The sequence below is a fragment of the Rutidosis leptorrhynchoides genome, chromosome 3 (assembly GCF_046630445.1).
Source record: "Rutidosis leptorrhynchoides isolate AG116_Rl617_1_P2 chromosome 3, CSIRO_AGI_Rlap_v1, whole genome shotgun sequence".
NCBI lineage: Eukaryota > Viridiplantae > Streptophyta > Magnoliopsida > Asterales > Asteraceae > Rutidosis > Rutidosis leptorrhynchoides.
In genome coordinates, this window is record NC_092335.1 from 323,641,538 (window position 1) to 323,657,052 (window position 15,515).

The window sequence follows — 15,515 nt, forward strand, 5'->3', positions numbered from 1 at the left end:
CCTAATTCTTAGATTATCAGACTTAATAAAAAGGGGCATATTCGATTTCGATAATTCAACCATAGAATGTAGTTTCACGTACTTGTGTCTATTTTGTAAATCATTTATAAAACCTGCATGTATTCTCATCCCAAAAATATTAGATTTTAAAAGTGGGACTATAACTCACTTTCACAAATTTTTACTTCGTCGGGAAGTAAGACTTGACCACTGGTCGATTCACGAACCTATAACAAATATGTACATATATATCAAAGTATATTCAAAATATATTTACAACACTTTTAATACATTTTGTTGTTTTAAGTTTATTAAGTCAGCTGTCCTCGTTAGTAACCTACAACTAGTTGTCCAACGTTAGATGTACAGAAAAAAATTGATATTATCTTGAATCAATCCACGACCCAGTGTATACACGTCTCAGGCTAGATCACAACTCAAAGTATATATATTTTTGGAATCAACCTCAACCCTGTATAGCTAACTCCTACATTACTGCATATAGAGTGTCTATGGTTGTTCCAAATAATATATACACATGGGTCGATATGATATGTCAAAACATTTGCATACGTGTCTATGGTATCCCAAGATTACATAATATATTAGAATACATGTATAATACAATATAAGTTAGCTAGGATATGATTACTATAGATTTGTTACCAATTTTCACGTTGCTACAACAAGAAAAATTATCCAATCTTGTTTTACCCATAACTTCTTCATTTTAAATCCGTTTTGAGTGAATCAAATTGCTATGGTTTCATATTAAACTCTATTTTATGAATATAAACATAAAAAGTATAGGTTTATAGTCGGAAATATAAGTTACAAGTCGTTTTTGTAAAGGTAGTCATTTCAGTCGAAAGAACGACGTCTAGATGACCATTTTAGAAAACATACTTCCACTTTGAGTTTAATCATGATTTTTGGATATAGTTTCATGTTCATAAGAAAAATGATTTTCCCAGAAGAATAACTTTTAAATCAAAGTTTATCATAGTTTTTAATTAACTAACCCAAAACAGCCCGAAGTGTTACTACGACGGCGTATGTCCGGTTTTACAGTGTTCTTCGTGTTTCCAGGTTTTAAATCATTAAGTTAGCATATCATATAGATATAGAACATGTGTTTAGTTGATTTTAAAAGTCAAGTTAGAAGGATTAACTTTTGTTTGCGAACAAGTTTAGAATTAACTAAACTATGTTCTAGTGATTACAAGTTTAAACCTTCGAATAAGATAGCTTTATATGTATGAATCGAATGATGTTATGAACATCATTACTACCTAAAGTTTTCTGGATAAAGCTACTGGAAATGAGAAAAATGGATCTAGCTTCAAAGGATCCTTGGATGGCTTGAAAGTTATTGAAGCAGAATCATGACACGAAAACAAGTTCAAGTAAGATTTCCACTCGAAATAAGATTGTTATAGTTATAGAAATTGAATCAAAGTTTGAATATGAGTATTACATTGTAATAGAAAGATATCTTACTGTAAATAAGAAAGATTTCTTGAGAGTGGATGATCACTCTACAAGATTGGAAGTAAGCTAGCAAACTTGGAAGTATTCTTGATTTTATGAAACTAGAACTTGTAGAATTTATGAAGAACACTTAGAAGTTGAAGATAGAACTTGAGAGAGATAAATTAGATGAAGAAAATTGAAGAATGAAAGTGTTTGTAGGTGTTTTTAGTCGTTGGTGTATGGATTAGATATAAAGGATATGTAATTTTGTTTTCATGTAAATAAGTCATGAATGATTACTCATATTTTTGAAATTTTATGAGATATTTCATGCTAGTTACCAAATGATGGTTCCCACATGTGTTAGGTGACTCACATGGGCTGCTAAGATCTGATCATTGGAGTGTATATACCAATAGTACATACATCTAAAAGCTGTGTATTGTACGAGTACGAATACGGGTGCATACGAGTAGAATTGTTGATGAAACTGAACGAGGATGTAATTTTAAGCATTTTTGTTAAGTAGAAGTATTTTGATAAGTTTCATGAAGTCTTTCAAATGTGTATGAATATATATTAAAACACTACATGTATATACATTTTAACTGAGTCGTTAAGTCATCGTTAGTCGTTACATGTAAGTGTTGTTTTGAAACCTTTAGGTTAACGATCTTCTTAAATGTTGTTAACCCAATGTTTATAATATCAAATGAGATTTTAGATTATTATATTATCATGATATTATGATGTATGAATATCTCTTAATATGATATATATATACATTAAATGCCGTTACAACGATAATCTTTACATATATGTCTCGTTTCAAAATAATTAAGTTAGTAGTCTTGTTTTTACATATGTAGTTCATTGTTAATATACTTAATGATATGTTTACTTATCATAATATCATGTTAACTATATATATATATATCCATATATATGTCATCATATAGTTTTTACAAGTTTTAACATTCGTGAATCACCGGTCAACTTGGGTGGTCAATTATCTATATGAAACCTATTTCAATTAATCAAGTCTTAACAAGTTTGATTGTTTAACATGTTGGAAACACTTAATCATGTAAATAATAATTTCATTTAATATATATATAAACATGGAAAAGTTCGGGTCACTACAGTACCTACCCGTTAAATAAATTTCGTCCCGAAATTTTAAGCAGTTGGAGGTGTTGACGTTTCTTCTGGAAATAAATGCGGGTATTTCTTCTTCATCTGATCTTGTCATTCCCAGGTGAATTCGGGTCCTCTATGAGCATTCCATTGAACCTTAACAATTGGTATCTTGTTTTGCTTAAGTCTTTTAACCTCACGATCCATTATTTGGACGTGTTCTTCGATGAATTGAAGTTTTTCGTTGATTTGGATTTCATCTAACGGAATAGTGAGATCTTCTTTAACAAAACATTTCTTTAAATTCGAGACGTGGAAAGTGTTATGTACAGCCGCGAGTTGTTGAGGTAACTCAAGTCGGTAAGCTACTGGTCCGACACGATCAATAATCTTGAACGGTCCGATATACCTTGGATTTAATTTCCCTCGTTTACCAAATCGAACAACGCCTTTCCAAGGTGCAACTTTAAGCATAACCATCTCTCCAATTTCAAATTCTATATCTTTTCTTTTAATGTCAGCGTAACTCTTTTGTCGACTTTGGGCGGTTTTCAACCGTTGTTGAATTTGGATGATCTTCTCGGTAGTTTCTTGTAATATCTCCGGACCCGTAATCTGTCTATCCCCCACTTCACTCCAACAAATCGGAGACCTGCACTTTCTACCATAAAGTGCTTCAAACGGCGCCATCTCAATGCTTGAATGGTAGCTGTTGTTGTAGGAAAATTCTGCTAATGATAAATGTCGATCCCAACTGTTTCCGAAATCAATAACACATGCTCGTAGCATGTATTCAAGCATTTGTATCGTCCTTTGGCTCTGCCCATCAGTTTGTGGATGATAGGTAGTACTCATGTCTAGACGAGTTCCTAATGCTTGCTGTAATGTCTGCCAGAATCTTGAAATAAATCTGCCATCCCTATCAGAGATAATAGAGATTGGTATTCCATGTCTGGAGACGACTTCCTTCAAATACAGTCGTGCTAACTTCTCCATCTTGTAATCTTCTCTTATTGGCAGGAAGTGTGCTAATTTGGTGAGACGATCAACTATTACCCAAATAGTATCAAAACCACTTGCAGTCCTTGGCAATTTAGTGATGAAATCCATGGTAATGTTTTCTCATTTCCATTCCAGGATTTCGGGTTGTTGAAGTAGACCTGATGGTTTCTGATTCTCAGCTTTAACCTTAGAACACGTCAAACATTCTCCTACGTATTTAGCAACATCGGCTTTCATACCCAGCCACTAAAAATGTTTCTTGAGATCCTTTTACATCTTCCCCGTTCCAGGATGTATTGAGTATCTGGTTTTATGAGCTTCTCTAAGTACCATTTCTCTCATATCTCCCAATTTTGGTACCCAAATCCTTTCAGCCCTATACCGGGTTCCGTCTTCCCAAATATTAAGATGCTTCTTCGATCCTTTGGGTATTTCATCCTTTAAATTTCCCTCTTTTAAAACTCCTTGTTGCGCCTCCTTTATTTGAGTAGTATGGTTATTGTGAATCATTATATTCATAGATTTTACTCGAATGAGTTCTCTGTCCTTCCTGCTCAAGGCGTCGGCTACCACATTTGCCTTCCCCGGGTGGTAACAAATCTCAAAGTCGTAATCATTCAACAATTCAATCCACCTACGCTGCCTCATATTCAGTTGTTTCTGATTAAATATGTGTTGAAGACTTTTGTGGTCGGTATATATAATACTTTTGACCCTATATAATTAGTGCCTCCAAGTCTTTAATGCAAAAACAACCGCGCCTAATTCCAAATCATGCGTCGTATAATTTTGTTCGTGAATCTTCAATTGTCTAGACGCATAAGCAATCACCTTCGTTCGTTGCATTAATACACAACCGAGACCTTGCTTTGATGCATCACAATAAATCACAAAATCATCATTCCCTTCAGGCAATGACAATATAGGTGCCGTAGTTAGCTTTTTCTTCAATAACTGAAACGCTTTCTCTTGTTCATCCTTCCATTCAAATTTCTTCCCTTTATGCGTTAATGCAGTCAAGGGTTTTGCTATTCTGGAAAAGTCTTGGATGAACCTTCTGTAGTAACCAGCTAGTCCTAAAAACTGGCGTATGTGTTTCGGAGTTTTCGGGGTTTCCCACTTTTCAACAGTTTCTTTCTTTGCCGGATCCACCTTAATACCTTCTTTGTTCACTATGTGACCGAGGAATTGAACTTCTTTCAACCAAAATGCACACTTTGAAAACTTAGCGTACAATTCTTCCTTCCTCAATACTTCTAACACCTTTCTCAAATGTTCACCGTGTTCTTGGTCATTCTTTGAGTAAATAAGTATGTCATCAATGAAATCAATGACAAACTTGTCAAGGTATGGTCCACACACTCGGTTCATAAGGTCCATGAACACAGCTGGTGCATTAGTTAAACCAAACAGCATGACCATAAATTTGTAATGACCGTAACGTGTTCTGAAAGCAGTCTTTGGAATATCATCTTCTTTCACCCGCATTTGATGATACCCGGAACGTAAGTCAATCTTTGAATAAACAGACGAGCCTTGTAGTTGATCAAATAAGTCGTCGATTCTAGGTAGTGGGTAGCGGTTCTTGATGGTAAGTTTGTTCAACTCTCGGTAGTCGATACACAACCTGAATGTACCATATTTCTTCTGGACAAACAAAACAGGAGCTCCCCACGGTGATGTGCTTTGTCGAATGAAACCACGCTCTAAAAGTTCTTGTAATTGGCTTTGCAGTTCTTTCATCTCGCTAGGTGCGAGTCTGTAAGGAGCACGAGCTATTGGTGCAGTTCCTGGTACAAGATCTATTTGAAATTCAACGGATCGATGTGGGGGTAATCCCGGTAATTCTTTTCGAAATACATCGGGAAATTCTTTTGTGACGGGAACATCATTGATGCTCTTTTCTTCAGTTTGTACTTTCTCGACGTGTGCTAGAACAGCATAGCAACCTTTTCTTATTAGTTTTTGTGCCTTCAAATTACTAATAAGATATAGCTTCGAGTTGCCCTTTTCTCCGTACACCATTAAGGGTTTTTCTTTTTCTCGTATAATGCGAATTGCATTTTTGTAACAAACGATCTCTGCTTTCACTTCTTTTAACCAGTCCATACCGATTATCACATCAAAACTCCCTAACTCTACTGGTATCAAGTCAATCTTAAATGTTTCGCTAACCAGTTTAATTTCTCGATTCTGACATATATTATCTGCTGAAATTAATTTACCATTTGCTAATTCGAGTAAAAATTTACTATCCAACGGCGTCAATGGACAACTTAATTTAGCACAAAAATCTCTACTCATAGAGCTTCTATCCGCACCCGAATCAAATAAAACGTAAGCAGATTTATTGTCAATAAGAAACGTACCCGTAACAAGTTCTGGGTCTTCCTGTGCCTCTGCCGCATTAATATTGAAAACTCTTCCGCGGCCTTGTCATTCGTATTCTCCTGGTTCGGGCAATTTCTAATAATGTGGCCCGGTTTCCACATTTATAACAAACTACATTGGTTTAACTTGCTCCGACACTACTTGCTCCGCCATTACTCGTTCCGACACCATTTGTTCCTTTCGTTCTATTAACCCCTCATCCGTAGACCTCACACTTCGCCGCGCTATGACCATTTCTTTTACACTTGTTGCAAAATTTGGTGCAGAACCCCGAGTGATACTTTTCACACCTTTGGCATAGCTGCTTCTGATTGTTGTTGTTGTTGTGGTTATTATTGTTGTTGGGATGATTGTTGTAGTTGCTGTTGTTGTTGTTGTTGTTGTTGTTGTTGTTGTTGTTGTTGTTGTTCTTGTTGTTGTTGTTGTTGGGCCGTTTGTTGTAGTTGCGATTGATGTTGCGATTGTTGGGATAGTTGTTGCGATTATTGTTGTAATTGCTGTTGTTGTTGTATTGGTGATTCTTATCACCGTTTTCCTACCACTTTCTTTTGACTTGCTTCACATTGGCCTCTTCAGCAGTCTGTTCTTTAATTCTTTCTTCAATCTGGTTCACTAGTTTGTGAGCCATTCTACATGCCTGTTGTATGGAGGCGGGCTCGTGTGAACTTATATCTTCTTGGATTCTTTCCGGTAATCCTTTCACAAACGCGTCGATCTTTTCTTCCTCATCTTCGAACGCTCCCGGACACAATAGGCATAATTCTGTTAATCGTCTTTCGTATGTGGTAATATCAAATCCTTGGATTCGTAACCCTCTAAGTTCTGTCTTGAGCTTATTGACCTCGGTTCTGGGACGGTACTTCTCATTCATCAAGTGTTTGAATGCTGACCGCGTAAGCATCATCTTGTCCCACTTGCTCTAGATAGGTATTCCACCATGTTAACGCAGAACCTGTGAAGGTATACGTAGCGTACTTCACTTTGTCCTCTTCAGTACACTTACTTATGGAAAACACCGATTCGACCTTCTCGGTCCACCGTTTCAATCCGATCGGTCCTTCGGTTCCATCAAATTCCAAAGGTTTGCAGGCAGTGAATTCTTTGTAGGAGCATCCTACACGATTTCCTGTACTGCTAGATCCAAAGTTATTGTTGGTATGTAGCGCAGCCTGTACTGCGGCTATGTTTGCAGCAAGAAAGGTACGAAATTCCTCTTCGCTCATATTCATGGTTTGTCGAGTACTCGGTGCCATTTCCTTCAAATAGTCAAATGAAACAAGTTAATCATACAGAATATTAAGAGTAGTCAATAGTATCTCGTAGCATAATATGAACTCATTTATAAAAGCTTTTTCTTCATATTAGCGTTTTATAAGTTTAAATTCGGGTAGTACCTACCCGTTAAGTTCATACTTAGTAGCTAATATACAATTCAACTACTACAATTCTATATGAAAAACTGATTATAATAATATTTCGTGTTCAAACTTTTACACAATATTTTACAAACTTACAATACCGCTTATTTTACATATAGCATGAAATATAGCACACAATAACTTTGATACAAGATAGTTGTGAAGATAATTCTAGCTAGTACACAAGTCCTTTAGTAAAGGCAATAAAGACACGTAATTCATACGTCCAGAAACAAGTCATGCATTCTGGTTTTACTAGGACTACTTCCCATCCTTGGTCTTGTGGAACATAACCATTATGGCCGTTGATAAGACAACGTGTTGTAACGTCGTCAAAGGGACGAGGGTTACGTAATGTCCAACAGTCCCGTAACAATCTAAAAACCTCATTTCTTACCCCAATTACCGACTCTGTCACTTGTGGGAACGTTTTGTTTAATAGTTGTAGTCCGATGTTCTTGTTCTCACTTTGGTGAGAAGCGAACATTACTAACCCGTAAGCATAACATGCTTCTTTATATTGCATGTTAGCCGCTTTTTCTAAATCACGAAGTCCTATATTCGGATATATTGAGTCAAAATAATTTCTTAACCCGTTGCGTAAAATAGCATTTGGGTTCCCCGCAATATATGCGTCAAAGTAAACACATCGTAACTTATGGATTTCCCAATGTGATATCCCCCATCTTTCGAACGAAAGCCTTTTATAAACCAAGGCATTCTTGGAACGTTCTACGAATGTCTTACAAATTGATCTCACCTTAAATAGTTGTGCCGAGGAATTCTGACCGACTCTAGACAAGATTTCATCAATCATGTCTCCTGGTAGGTCTCTTAAAATATTGGGTTGTCTATCCATTTTGTGTTTTTAAACTGTAAAATAGACAAGAGTTAGATTCATAAAAAAAAATACTTATTAATACAAGCAATTTTTACATATATCATAAAGCATAAGCACACTATATTACATATATTACACCACACGAATACAACTATCTTATTCTGACTCGCTAGTTTCTTCTTCTTCGGTTTTGGTTCGTTTTGCCAAGTTTCTAGGGATATATGATGTTCCCCTAATACGAGCCATCGTTTTCCACATTGGTTTAGAAAAACCTGGTGGTTTAGAGGTTCCCGGGTTATTGTCACAACTTAAGAAATACGGGTGGTGACAATACATATAAAGTTCATCGGGTTTGGAATCAAATTTCTCTATTTTTATGCCCTTTCCCTTATTATTCTCTTTTGCCTTATTAAATTGTGTTGGGGCAATTTCTATAACATCATCGGAATCCTTGTTGGGATCCGATTCATCGGAGATTGGTAATCCTCCCAATACTTTGCTTCCTTGGCGGAAACACCATTGACCATAATTAACTTTGGTCGGTTGGTTGAGGATTTTCTTCTACTTAACCGTTTTATTATTTCCCCCACTGGTTCTATTTCTTCTTCCGGTTCCGATTCTTCTTTCGGTTCTGATTCTTCTTCCGATTCTGACTCTTCTTCCGGTTCCTCTTCGGGAACTTGTGAATCAGTCCACGAATCATTCCAATTTACATTTGACTCTTCATTATTATTAGGTGAGTCAATGGGACTTGTTCTAGAGGTAGACATCTATCACATAATATCAAACGCGTTAAGAGATTAATATATCACATAATATTCACATGTTAAAAATATATAGTTTCCAACAAAATTTGTTAAGCAATCATTTTTCAAATAAACACGGTCGAAGTCCAGACTCACTAATGCATCCTAACAAACTCGATAAGACACACTAATGCAAAATTCTGGTTCTCTAAGACCAACACTCGGATACCAACTGAAATGTCCCGTTCATATTGATTATAAACGTTCCATATTAATTAATTTTGTTGCGAGGTTTTGACCTCTATATGAGACGTTTTTCAAAGACTGCATTCATTTTTAAAACAACCATAACCTTTATTTTATCAATAAAGGTTTCAAAAGCATTACGTAGATTATCAAATAATGATGATCTAAAATATACTGTTTACACACGACCATTACATAATGGTTTACAATAGAAATATATTACATCGACATATGTTTCTTAAATGCAATTTTTACACAATATCATACAAACATGGACTCCAAATCTTGTCCTTTTTTTAGTATGCAACAGCGGAAACTCTTAGTATTCACCTGAGAATAAACATGCTTTAAACGTCAACAAAAATGTTGGTGAGTTATAGGTTTAACCTATATATACATCAAATCGTAACAATAGACCACAAGATTTCATATTTCAATACACATCCCATACATAGAGATAAAAATCATTCATATGGTGAACACCTGGTAACCGACATTAACAAGATGCATATATAAGAATATCCCCATCATTCCGGGACACCCTTCGGATATGATATAAATTTCGAAGTACTAAAGCATCCGGTACTTTGGATGGGGTTTGTTAGGCCCAATAGATCTATTTTTAGGATTCGCGTCAATTAGGGTGTCTGTTCCCTAATTCTTAGATTACCAGACTTAATAAAAAGGGGCATATTCGATTTCGATAATTCAACCATAGAATGTAGTTTCACGTACTTGTGTCTATTTTGTAAATCATTTATAAAACCTGCATTTATTCTCATCCCAAAAATATTAGATTTTAAAAGTGGGACTATAACTCACTTTCACAGATTTTTACTTCGTCGGGAAGTAAGACTTGACCACTGGTCGATTCACGAACCTATAACAAATATGTACATATATATCAAAGTATATTAAAAATATATTTACAACTCTTTTAATACATTTTGATGTTTTAAGTTTATTAAGTCAGCTGTCCTTGTTAGTAACCTACAACTAGTTGTCCAACGTTAGATGTACAGAAAAAAATTGATACACATTATCTTGAATCAATCCACGACCCAGTGTATACACGTCCCAGGCTAGATCACAACTCAAAGTATATATATTTTTAGAATCAACCTCAACCCTGTATAGCTAACTCCCACATTACTGCATATAGAGTGTCTATGGTTGTTCCAAATAATATATACACATGGGTCGATATGATATGTCAAAACATTTGCATACGTGTCTATGGTATCTCAAGATTACATAATATATTAAAATACATGTATAATACAATATAATTTAGCTAGGATATGATTAATATAGATTTGTTACCAATTTTCACGTTGCTACAACAAGAAAAATTATCCAATCTTGTTTTACCCATAACTTCTTCATTTTAAATCCGTTTTGAGTGAATCAAATTGCTATGGTTTCATATTGAACTCTATTTTATGAATCTAAACAGAAAAAGTATAGGTTTTTAGTCGAAAATATAAGTTACAAGTCATTTTTGTAAAGGTAGTCATTTCAGTCGAAAGAACGACGTCTAGATGACCATTTTAGAAAACATACTTCCACTTTGAGTTTAATCATGATTTTTGGATATAGTTTCATGTTCATAAGAAAAATAATTTTTCTAGAAGAACAACTTTTAAATCAAAGTTTATCATAGTTTTTAATTAACTAACCCAAAACAGCCCGCGGTGTTACTACGACGGCGTATGTCCGGTTTTACAGTGTTCTTCGTGTTTCCAGGTTTTAAATCATTAAGTTAGCATATCATATAGATATAGAACATGTGTTTAGTTGATTTTAAAAATCAAGTTAGAAGGATTAACTTTTGTTTGCGAACAAGTTTAGAATTAACTAAACTATGTTCTAGTGATTACAAGTTTAAACCTTCGAATAAGATAGCTTTATATGTATGAATCGAATGACGTTATGAACATCATTACTACCTCAAGTTTTCTGGATAAAGCTACTGGAAATGAGAAAAATGGATCTAGCTTTAAAGGATCCTTGGATGGCTTGAAAGTTATTGAAGCAGAATCATGACACGAAAACAAGTTCAAGTAAGATTTCCACTCGAAATAAGATTGTTATAGTTATAGAAATTGAATCAAAGTTTGAATATGAGTATTACCTTGTATTAGAAAGATATCTTACTGTAAATAAGAAAGATTTCTTGAGGGTGGATGATCACTCTACAAGATTGGAAGTAAGCTAGCAAACTTGGAAGTATTCTTGATTTTATGAAACTAGAACTTGTAGAATTTATGAAGAACACTTAGAACTTGAAGATAGAACTTGAGAGAGATCAATTAGATGAAGAAAATTGAAGAATGAAAGTGTTTGTAGGTGTTTTTGGTCGTTGGTGTATGGATTAGATATAAAGGATATGTAATTTTGTTTTCATGTAAATAAGTCATGAATGATTACTCATATTTTTGTAATTTTATGAGATATTTCATGCTAGTTGCCAAATGATGGTTCCTACATATGTTAGGTGACTCACATGGGCTGCTAAGAGCTGATCATTGGAGTGTATATACCAATAGTACATACATCTAAAAGCTGTGTATTGTACGTGTACGAATACGGGTGCATACGAGTAGAATTATTGATGAAACTGAACGAGGATGTAATTGTAAGCATTTTTGTTAAGTAGAAGTATTTTGATAAGTGTTATGAAGTCTTTCAAAAGTGTATGAATACATATTAAAAGACTACATGTATATACATTTTAACTGAGTCGTTAAGTCATCATTAGTCGTTACATGTAAGTGTTGTTCTGAAACCTTTAGGTTAAGATCTTGTTAAATGTTGTTAACCCAATGTTTATAATATCAAATGAGATTTTAAATTATTATATTATCATGATATTATGATGTATGAATATCTCTTAATATGATATATATACATTAAATGTCGTTACAACGATAATCGTTACATATATGTCTCATTTCAAAATCATTAAGTTAGTAGTCTTGTTTTTACATATGTAGTTCATTGTTAATATACTTAATGATATGTTTACTTATCATAATATCTTGTTAACTATATATATAACCATATATATGTCATCATATAGTTTTTACAAGTTTTAACATTCGTGAATCACCGGTCAACTTGGGTGGTCAATTGTCTATATGAAACCTATTTCAATTAATCAAGTCTTAACAAGTTTGATTGCTTAACATGTTGAAAACACTTAATCATGTAAATAATAATTTCATTTAATATATATATAAACATGGAAAAGTTCGGGTCACTACAAGGTGACCTAATGAATTCCAGGTGAATTCCTATGATTTTACGTTCAATGGTAATGAACGCATTGAAAATAGGTTTTCAGAAAACAAATCGGTTTTAATTTGATCAAAACATTTTCTCGTTCAAGCTCGAGTTTAGATTTCATCGAATTCCATGAGTTTGTAATTCTCAATCTTTAAGGTCAATCTCAAGGATTGAGTAATATCAGGCTTAAAAGCTGATTTTTAATCTTTAAGGAGATTATCCTTTCTGGAGGTCTGATTCATTAGTCTTATCAAGCTAATTTGCACGGTACCCTCCTTATTTTACAAGACAGGTCCTCTCATGGTTAGGATAAGTCTGACCACATGGCGACCCTGTTTGATGTTGAGGTCCGTGGATTTCCTGCTGATTTTAGAGATGACTTTTCTAAATTTTTCGTCAACCTACAGCTGGTCTGGACGACAACTTCTTGACCTAAATCAAGAAGCGTGTGTCTTTTTTGGAAGACTTTACTTCTTTTTAATGATGGAATTGATTCATCGTGTAGATCCATCTTTCTTTCAAATATATTACAATAAATCGGGTAAAACAGTTAATTTAGTCCAAAATAAAAGCACCTGCAATAACTTTACAGAAACATGTGATAGATAGTTTTTAATCGAATAACTTGGTACATTCTCCCCACACTTGGCTTTTTTCATGCGTCTTTTTATATCTTAATAAATAAATTCAAGTGATTTAGTTGTTTCTCAATTTATGTCCTTTTCGAGGTAACGATAATTTCGGCATTAACACCTAGTTTTATCGTTCATAAATATGTATAAACATGATTTTGAATTCATTTAGTTGAAAATTTTTCAAATTTTCATAAAATTTAGAAAATAAGCCAAGTATAAACCCGAGAGAATTTATAACCCTTCCCCACACTTGAGATCATGCAATGCCCTCATTTGCATGAAATCAGACTATAATTATAAATTCATGAGGGTGATTAGTATAGAAAAGTAGTTAAAGATACCATAAAATTGCAGGATGATAGATGGTGCACCTCATCGTTCATTCCTTCTTGTATTATCACACATATTTTTTTCTTCAAAAATGGTTGCTTTTCTGAACTGTTTGCTAATATTTGAAAATGCGTCTTTTACCCTTACTTATTATGCATGTTTATTAACGAGTTATGCACTAACCCTAACCCCGAATTTAACTTTAAGTGGGGTTAGACTTCCCCACACTTAGCTGACGACATGTAAAGTCGGTAGAATAAGTTCCACGAATTAGAATAGTGAGCCAGTTATTTACATCTCGGGTGGTATATAATATATCAATGGGTTTAAAGGTTAGACTCACCCGATCGTCACTACTTAATTCTTTTTTAAGTGTAGCTTTTAGTAAATGGATATGTCTCTTTTCTGGTTCTTGGTCAAATGGATCGATATACACCGACATACATACTATAGGGTGGAAAATTCCTAACATTTCCTTCTGTTTATTCTCGGGATCAAAGTTTTCACCTCTATTACCCAATTGGGTGAAATTCGAGGTGTCAATATCTATTACAGCTCGTAGTTCATCTTCGGTTGATGACTCGTCTATTGAGAATATTGGGTTGGAAGGTTGTGGAATGGTGAATTTCGAGATCGAAGCAAATTCTTCTTCTTTAACGGTACTTATCGGTCCCACTACTTTGGTCTCGGGGGTAAAATTTTCAACGTTATCGTTTTGCCAAGAGTACCAATTTGTTACCCTTACTTCTTCTTCATCCATTGATGGATCGATGATTTCGTCGGTAGAGGCTAATGTGTCGATTTGTTGTGAAATTGGTAAAGCTGAATAAAAAGTATCATCGGGATAATTGGTGATTTCGGAGGTCTCGAATTCATCAAAATTCGATGATATGACATTTTCTTGCACAATACTCCTCAGATCAACAGGTGTGTAGTCTGATAGAGTTTCAGCTTGCCTATTTACAAACTCTCTCATTTGTTTATTTTGAGCATCAAGTTCTTCGAGTTTGATTTTCATATAATCTAAAGAATTTTCAGACACATAATTTTCCTCGTTTTCTGGTTGTTGACTTTGGATATATTCTTGGGAATAATCCCAATTTGAATTGTATTCTTCATAATCATTCCATTCATGTTCCATGGGTGCATAATTTTCCATAGGAATGTAATAATAACATTCCCATGTCGAGTGATAATCTTCACAGATTTCACAACCAGTTATTGTTTCGTCATTCGTGATCCAAGATTGACCGAACGAATTGTCATCAACCCCCGTTTGAGAGTATTGATTTCGTATGTCATAGAGAGTTTCCAAAATATTCTCGAGATTTTCCATAATGCGCTTATTACCAAATTTTAGCTACAATGTGGTGCATTTACTAATTATCCTATTAGTTATAAAACTAAAAATTATATAAGTTATCAAATAAATAGACTTTTCTGATTTTGCCCACGTTTCGAATAGCCAATAGATGCAGCAGGTAGCTAGGACCCTTTAAATCGGAAGCCCACAACTCGCCACTAACAAATCCAACTATTACTACGAACCAGAAAATTTGGATGTCTATCAATTTAACCACTTAAAATAATTTTTCTTTTGTAATTTTAGAGAAGAAATAGAAAATCTATGTCCTAAAAACTAGGGTGTCGAGAAATAAGAAAGAAAAAGATTACGCGTCGAAAAACGTCGAAAAATAAAAATAAGAAAGTAGTGCGTCGAAACTTAAAAGTCTAAAAATTAAATCTAAAAAGTTGCGCCTAAAGGTATTAAAGCTTAAAGGAATTCTATATCTAAAACGACAATAACTTAATTAGGCACTAAAATCTAAAAACTGCGTCGCAAAATTCTAAAGCGCCTAAATCTTAATCTAAAGAAAAAACATTTAAGGGATTTTATGGCAAAGCCTAAAAATCTAGAAATATAAAATAACTACGGCAAAAACTAAGTTTAAAACTAATTACGAACGATAATTATAAACTACGTACTAAATAATAAAAAGATACAAAT